Consider the following 9,104-nt stretch of genomic DNA (forward strand, 5'->3'; position numbering starts at 1 on the left):
CATGACAATATATCCAATGCCTTGACTGCAATTGAATATGCTAAATACTCGCATCAAGACGTACTTATATTGCAGGTGGATATTGCTAAGGCCTTTGATAATGTCCAATGGGATTTTATTTTTCAGATCATGACTAAGTTGGGCTTTGGTCCCAAGATGGCAAATGTTGTTTACTGGCTTTACTTTGACTCTACTGCTCAGTGCATTTTGAGGGGGCATTTGTCTCGCTCATGGATATTGGGTCGATCAGTCAGACAGGGCTGTCCTCTTAGTGCTCTTTTCTATGCAATTGTGACCCATCCTCTTCTGGTATATCTTGATCACTTAACAAACACAGGGCAGATGACTGGTCTTCAAATCCCAGAGACTACATCATTTTTGGCACAAGTGTATGCTGATGATTCTTTTTTCATGCCACAGAATTCTCCAAGGGAACTTCGCATGCTTATGGCCACTCTTTCACTATATGGTCTGGCAGCGGGATTACATGTTAATTTTGACAAATCTAAATTGCTTCCCCTCAAACAATGTGACTGGCACTCTATTCTATGGCCTGGTCAGGTGCTGCTTTCCACAGATATTGTCAGGCATCTGGGATACCCCATAGGATGGCATATCACTAGGAAAATGCAACTGAAATGGATTTTCCAAAGGCTGCAACATAAACTGGAATACTGGAAGATTTCTACTTGGCCCCTTCATGTCAGGCTCAGAATAGTACAATCCATTGTGATATCTTATGTCCAGTTCTATTTGCCTTTGTTGCATTGGTCATCCAAGGATATCTCCGCTTTTATGTCTCAAGCTATGGAGATGCTATGGAAGACAAAAGCTGTTGTGAAAGAATTGAGACTCATGAGGATGGAACTGATGTGCTCTCCAAGGATGCATGGTGGACTAAATATCCTCAATATAAGATATCATGTCCTTGCAAGGAAGGCTACCATGTTGCATACTTTCTTCTGTCAACAACAGCCGTGGACTTGTATGCTAGCATCCATGTGTGCCAGCATGAGCACTTCTGCATATGGTCATTGGATTACGGATTTCTGGGAGGTTGTCATTGGCAGATTTGTGGGCAAAATACCTAGCTGTCCTTTCTCTACTACTTTGATACTTGATTGGAAACAGGTTCTCTCTAAGGTCAAATGGGCTCCTAATAGTTGTTTGGGGACAAACTCCATGCGAAAAGAAAGCATTCATTGGAGTGCCATTTTTGACATTCCTCTTGCTTTACAGGAACCTGTTCGGGCATACAATCTTATGAAACTGGGAATTAGGTACATACAGGATGTGGTGGATGATCGAGGATATACTTTATCCTTTCCTCGGGCCATGACCTCTTATGCATTGGGAATGCAGCATAGGTTTATATGGAAGAAAATTGCTAATTTACTGCATCCCTTTCTACCAATTCCACCAATGCTTGATACAGACAAGCTTATGGATTGGCAATTACAGCCATCTACTACATGCATTCGTCCTGTCTCTCTTTCTGTCTTAACTTCCATCAAAGTATACAAGCTTCTTCAGCCTGCCCCATGGATTCAGTAGCATGCTAATTCTCTGTGGCACTTAACGAAGTCTCTTGCATGGTGGCGGAAGAATCTTAGGATGCTTTGGAAGTGTAAAATGCCATGAAACAAAGGCTTTTTCTTTGGAGACGTTTGACAGGCACACTGTCAGTGGGGGTCACACTTGCTAAACGTCACATTGCATCATCCACATGTCTGAGATGTTTGGCTCCCTCAGAGACTGTCCCTCATTTATTTTGGCATTGTCCTTGTTCTAGGATCCTCCTCATGAGAATTTCAGATTCGCTTCGACTTCGTTTCCTGAGTCATAGCTTTGGGAAACATTTCTGGCTCTTTGGCAAATTTATGCGTTCTTTGTCTCAATACTCACTCTTTCTTTTTTGGATGAGATATTGGGCTCTTTGGACAATCTGGAGTGATCATAATTTGGCATGCTTGAGTCGCCAAAACCACCAGCAATATGAATCCTTCCGAGCCTCACTGCGGCAATCTCTATATGATGCCAGCTATGAGGGTGACATGGACGCTTCCTGCATAGAGCTTTTCCTTTTATGTTTCTGATAGTTTGGGATAGCCCCCTTTTTCGGGGGTCCCCAGCTTGTAAATTTGTGAGCACATAAATATATTGCACTGGATATTACCCAAAAAAAATGTGTGTGTGAAAGAGAGAGAGAGAGAGAAGAATGAGAGAGCATTTTTTAAATTTTATTTAAAAAGTGATGTAAAATATAATTTTCATTAAGAATATTATTTTGAATATAAAAGAGAATAGGTGAGAGAGTGAGGGAGAACGAGCAAGCGAGAGTGAGAGAATTAATCAATGTTATTTCTTTTAGCAAAGAGAGAAAGAGAGAGGTAGAGAGAGAGAGAGAGAGATATATATATATATATATATATATATATATATATATGTATGTATGTATGTATGTATGTATGTATGTATGTATGTATGTATGTATGTATGTACGTATGTATGTATAGAGAGAGAGAGGGGGGGAGGGAGGGAGAAGGGAGGAAGAACGAAAGTGAGAGAGGGTGAGAGAGAAAGAGAGTGAGGGGATAAGAGAGAAAGAAAGGGAAAGTAAGGAGAAAGAGTAAAAGGAGAAAGAGACACTGAGGTAGAAAATTTTGGAGAGAGGAAGAAAGCGAGTACGTGAAAGAAGAGGGAAGAGAGTAAGTAGGAGAGAGAGGGGGGAGGGAGAGCATAAAAGATAGAGAGAGCAAGGGAGGGGGAGTAGGTATGAAAGAGAGAGTAAGAGAGAAAGAAATAAATAAAATGAGAGAGAGAGAGAGAGAGAGAGAGAGAGAGAGAGAGAGAGAGAGAGAGAGAGAGAGAGAGAGAGAGAGAGAGAGACTAGAAGAGAAGCATAGAGAAAGAGGGGGGAGAGGGAGTGCGTGTGAGTGATAAGTGGGTGAGAAAGTGGAACAGGAGTAAGTGGGGGAGAGTGTGCGTGTGAGAGGAAGTGGGGGAGAGAGTGCGAGAGAGATGAGAAATAGTGAGTGAGCAAGGTAGAGAGTAGGAGATAAAGTAAGTCAAGGGAGTAAAAGAGTAATAAAAATATCGATCTTACTTGTATTGTAGCAAATATTATTAGCGATGAAGACTGGTGTATTGGAAATCGAGAGACATGTCTCAATTAGCATGTCCCATGTCCATGCACTTGGTGTAAAAATGGGTAATTTCTCAGAAACATAGTTTGTCCATAGAGCATGTGTGACACTACAACAAGTTCAGGCTTGAAATTATTGATCAAGCAATCATAAACTACAAGTTAAAAATGAGTAAAGTGTATGTGTTTTGTATGTGGACATTGCGACGATGCAAAGACATGCACTAAATATAATGTTTTGCCAATGTATTGTTCGACTTTACAAAACTATGCAGGGTGATAATGATACATCACAACTAGTAGATCTACTATGTCTAGTGAGAAGAGTTCACATGCATACCATGCATGGAGTACCCAATCCAACCTCATGAAAGGCACTTTCTCTAGTGTGCTTTCCATGGGAGATGAAATTGAGGACCAACAAAACTACTCTCAAATAGTATAGCCTAAGATGATGGGGATGATCAAGGCATTGCTACCCATGGTTGCACTATCTTCGAGCCCATTCAAGAGGAAGCCTCCATACCACCATATGATACGTATTGAGTATCTTGTTTAAAGACAGCTCTTGCACTCTTGATTACACAAGCAAAGTACAGATGGATCAATGTAAGTGTAGCTGACCTATTTAGGTGATAAATAGCACTTGATGTGATGGATTATGACCATGGTGGCAAAGTTTGAGTAGAAAAGTTGATGGCAAGCCACGGATTTGAACATTGTAGTCGCAAATCTAGAGTACTTTGGAACATTGCAAAGTATGATTCTAGTGTACTATCATAGCTTTTCCATGATCATATTTGATGGCAATGGTTTAATTTGACTTGAAAGGAGTGGGGGGCACCGTTTAGTGAGGGTCATCTGGATTCTTGGAGGTAGATTATGAGAAGAAGTGGAATGATTTGGGAGACACATTTGTCTTCCCAAGACACTATGAGCAAATGTGAGTCCTCTTCTATAAAAACGACTTCAAGGGTCAGAAAGTCCTTTTATTGATTATTGATTCTTCATTGTTTCACATAGATGATCTTTTACTCTCTCACAACAACCTCACTATTCATGTATTGTCCCTATAGCACCTAAGATATCTCAATTGTATGATGAAAGCAATGTCCCCAATGTGGAGAAGGAGGGCATACAACAAGTAGAGGAGGAGGGCTTGCAAGAAGTCGAGAATGAGGAGGGCTTGCAACAAGGAGAGAAGGTCACAAAGTTTGGTACAGCAAGGGGAGACAAGCATGCACGAATTCTTTGAGAATGAACTAAACTTCTCTTTTTATGGAGACTACATAGATCTTTCCATGTATACCAAGATATGCCAAGGCGAAGTTATGGAGCCATAGATGAGATTGTCCTTACAAGAGCTTGTTGTTGTAGTCATTGGTACCTCAGTTATATAGATACTTCATTACATGTTCTTATCTTTTGTGCAAATCTATATATATGCTCTTTATTGTACTTCTCTTTCACTCACACATTGGATTAAATGATATCTCTTTTTGTTTTTTTAGGTTATCACACTTAGCTATGAGAATGTCATGAACCAACAATATGTAAATGAGGAGCTCAAGGAGATTTTTACACATATGTCTCTTGATTAGATTGCATGCTTCAAAGATAGAGCAGATGTTAAGTTGTCTTATTTGATGTCATCATGTTCTACCTTAGTATGCTAAGATACTTTTGGTCTCCAATAAGCACAAGGATTCTCTATGCTAGGTATGCCTCGAGCATGCGTTACTCTACTGGTGGAGCTGGTGGCTCTAGTGGATGTTGTGGAGACATGATGACATGGCTCCTCATCTTGCTAGCACTCCTTGTCATATGGATACTTCTCATTCTCCTATAGCTGGCTTCAAGGGGTGCATGTGGATGGCTACAATATTATGGCCTCTAGGTGGTCCTTACTCTCATTAGGGTGTCAAGTAGGGTGGTTCTAACAAATATTACAAGGATACAGATGTCATGACCCCTTCTCATCAATCAAGTAGACCAAGGTCACCCACATTGGCCACACCCATGGATAGTACCTCCCCCAAGATGCTTAGATTTTCTCGATCATCTATAAGTGCCACTCTTATGGATACACCTCTTGCAGAAGGTTCTCTTAGATATACTTTAAATATGCTCCTAGATGGGAGAGGAACTATACTAAATTTTGCCCATGAGGCTATTTATACTTTTGGTGGATAAGACCAATGGTACTATCCTGATGAATAATGAGGGGAAGAGCTCATATCAAGTATGCACAAGCGATGCAAATAGGTGTTTTAACACAATGCCTTAGATAAATGAAAGCATGTACTAGAGAGAAGCAAGGATTATGTGATAGAGGGCTTGCATCATGAGTTCCCTATATCATCTTCTACTAATTGATGCTCTATTAGGTGGATGATCAAGCAGATGCGCTCCTATATGTGCCATAGGTGGTTTAATTCATACAAGTCAATAAGGAATGTCATGGGGAAGCCCTAGTGGTTGGACATGGAGGACTGGAGGAGGATCAAGGAGGATGCCACTTCCTCCATGCAAAGGTAGTGGGCAGCATGCAAAGGTAGTGGGTAGTAGTAGAAAGAGGTGGCAAAGGCACAATTGGAGCTATCACCTTAGCAATGTTGGCTACAAATCCTACCAAGGGAATTTTGTAAGTTCTCTAGATTTAATCATTTCTTTGTTGTATATAGTACTAATGTGATTAGTGCAACATTCTACATAGGTCAAGATCCCACTAGGCTAAAAAAGCATATGGATAAAAGCATGGCCTAAACACCCTCATTGATAAGCTCTATACACACGATAGTCCGATATAACATGTCTCTCCTGATGGTTTGGCAAATTTATAGTTCTGATTATGTCACATCTAAATTTGAATTAATGATGGGTTGTGTTGTAGAAGATTTTTGAGGAGTTGTTATATCATGATGAGCTCTTGGATGGAAAGCAACTATAGTAAATCTTGTAGCCCCTTAGAGTTTCCCATTAAATTGATTATTGGAGTTTTGCTACTTGAAGCACCCTTATCTTTACTGCCTTGTGCTTTATCTTGTTCCCTCCACCATGTAAGGCCTTATGGCATGCACCTTTGTTTGTTTTTGTGACATCGTCACTTATGATGATGATGATTATTATTATTATTATATTCATATTATACAATACAACTTTTGTATACAATTGACATTCAATGATTTTTGTAGTCTATATAGCTTATTATAGTTTTAGCCTATCCACACCATAACTGTACATGCTAGTGATTAGTAAATATATGTATATTTTGTGAAACTCAATCAATAAATATTTATTTGTTCAAGTGTTCGTAATCCATTAAGTACTGTAGATTCATAAAATTTAACGTTAACATTTAGCCCAGTGTGATTATAGGGGTGCCTTGTCACCGCCCACCTAAAAAGAAAGAAAAGAAGCAACCGTCGCTATTGGGATCATGATTTTTAATACAACTATCACTATTAGCAATGCTATATATTGATGCTAATAGCAATGGTAATAATGTCCCTATTAGCTTCTCGCTAATAGTGTCGCTATTAAAGTCACTATATAGCAATGTCAATATCAACGAATTGATGGTGGTGGATTCAGCAATGGTTATACCAAGGATGGGGGAAATATTTTTTACAACTAATTGTTTTGTAAAAACATTGCTATATGCCATATATATTGTAGTGTGAGATGCAATGAGTATGGCTTTACTCATATATATTGTGATTGTCTTAAAGGATAGGTGTCCAATGTTGGGGGTTAAAGGCCGCATGGACATACCCACCTATAGTTATCTTGTACTTACTACCCACGCACCTATACACTCTAGGTGGTGGCTACCCATCATTATCACTTTATTCTTTATTTTTATTATGACGATAGAATAAGGGAAGGCCGGTTGCACATTGTGATGTGACTATTGGATTTTCCCCATACATTCTTGCTCTCTCTTCTTGCTCCAACCTCTATAGCACTTGCTTTCTTCAGCCACTTGTACTCTCATTCTTACTCGTCCCTTCCATCTTTCAACTAGTATTAGAGTGGGCATTTGATGAGCTTCAGCAACCTTAACTTCAGCTTGGGAAGAGAGCTTCATTCATAGCTTTCATGGCAACTAGCCATTGAGGTATGCATCAATCCTATCCCTCCCTAGCTTCCACACCTTCCAGGCTTGATCTAGATCTTGGCAAAGATCATTTGAGCTGCCATAAGTCATTCTTGAGCCTCAAAGCAACTAGCAGTTCCTCCTAAGATAGTTCACATTGTGAGTACGCTTGTTGTCCAACTTGATCTTCTCTAGTCTACCCAACTCAACCTTCATCTCTAGCCCTTGCTCAAACATTGGCCACCTTGACACTTACTCATTGGTAGATTGGATTGATCACAAGCATCACTTGAGGAGTTTGAAGTTAGTCGTTGATTCACTGTTTGGGATAACATATATTTGATTGTTTAATGTTTCATTGATGCTTATGGAATAAGTTTCTGATGCCTGAACGATGTATTAATGCTCAAGAAAGATTCTTGGATCGATTCAACCTTATTTAGCTTAACATTTGGAAGGTTTTTTGCTAATACTTATGTATTTGATGCCTACATTGTGTAGCAAGCATACATAGTGAATGCTTATGTATTTGATTACTACATGCTTTCAAGGTATGCCACATTGTTGTCCTCATGCCCGCCACTGATACATATGCATAGATATGCTTATGTTGAGCCTTAAGATTTGATATTGAGCTTGGATATTTACATACTTGAAGTGGCTACTTACTTTGGAGCTTTATCACTTACAAGCTTGGTCACTTTTGCATATGCTCCTGGATGTACATTTGATGCTTCTTGGGTTCCCAAATGCTATGACACTTAAGTCTTGAACTTGCATTTCTCTTTGCTCTTCCAGATTTTGTTCTACCTAGCTACCTATATTTATCTTGTACTTACTACTCACACACCTGTACACTACAAGTGGCGGCTACCCATCATTGTCACTTTATTCTTTATTCTTACTATGACAATAGAATAAGGGAAGGCAAGTCACAAATTGTGACTATTTGAGTTCCCACATACGATCTTTCTATCTCTTCTTGGTCCAACCTCCATAACACTTTCTTCTTCCACTTATGCTCCCATTCTTGCTTAGCTCTTCCACCTTTCATCTAGTAGTCACCAAAATGAATCCATAGGACATAAAATTTGAATCAAAAGGTCAAAGCCAAAACATCAATCTTGAAGACAAGCTAATACCACTAGTATACCTTAGGGTCAAACTTTTTGCAACAATAGAGCACGTCACCAATACTCTCATTGAAGAACGAGTTGATTAAAAATATTGACTTGCAATGCATGAATCCAAACTTGTGTCAACAAGTGCAATTATCAATCCTTATGGAGGAATCCCCAATATTCTCCACTAGGTAAATGTAAGATCTTCATGACCATTGAAATTGAAAGCATACCATGTTCTATGTGCTAGCAAATCACAATAATGTAGGAAAAGTCCTACTTGGAAGACCTTTAAAGTATGCAACTAAATGCAAAATTGGTTATAGGCACAACGGATACACTTGGCGTTACCAAGTGTCAAAATAATCATAGCTTTCAATAAAGCTGATCTCACCTACTTCCAAGGAAAATGTAAGAAATAAGTCTTTAAGTCAACCCCAAACCCCACTGAAGAAAGCAAGAAAGTGCTTAAGAAGATGCTTAAAATGTAAGGTGAAAAGTGAAAACTTCCCATCATTTATTGCCAAATCCACTAACATTGTAATTACTAATTCCAAGTCCAAAGTGGAACTCTAGTACTTGCACCTGCAAACAAATCAACTCAACTAAGGAGCAAAATATCATGATGTGCTTAAAAGTGGAAGGATAAACATGATAGTACAATCAACACTATAGGTCAAAGAACTTCACATATTTGACAAATCCTCTAGCACTCTTTGTCACCTGTGTGTTAACTTTC

The 9,104-nt window shown here is 39.2% G+C and overlaps 1 pseudogene; it reads left to right on the forward strand.

Annotated features, from left to right (window-relative positions):
- The first annotated feature begins 807 nt into the window (after positions 1-807).
- LOC148036919 (uncharacterized) lies at positions 808-2,096 on the forward strand (annotated as a pseudogene).
- The last annotated feature ends 7,008 nt before the right edge of the window (positions 2,097-9,104 follow it).

Source organism: Lygodium microphyllum, chromosome 4 (assembly GCF_053477565.2).
Source record: "Lygodium microphyllum isolate KBCC chromosome 4, Lygodium_microphyllum_v1.1.10, whole genome shotgun sequence".
Taxonomy (NCBI): domain Eukaryota; kingdom Viridiplantae; phylum Streptophyta; class Polypodiopsida; order Schizaeales; family Lygodiaceae; genus Lygodium; species Lygodium microphyllum.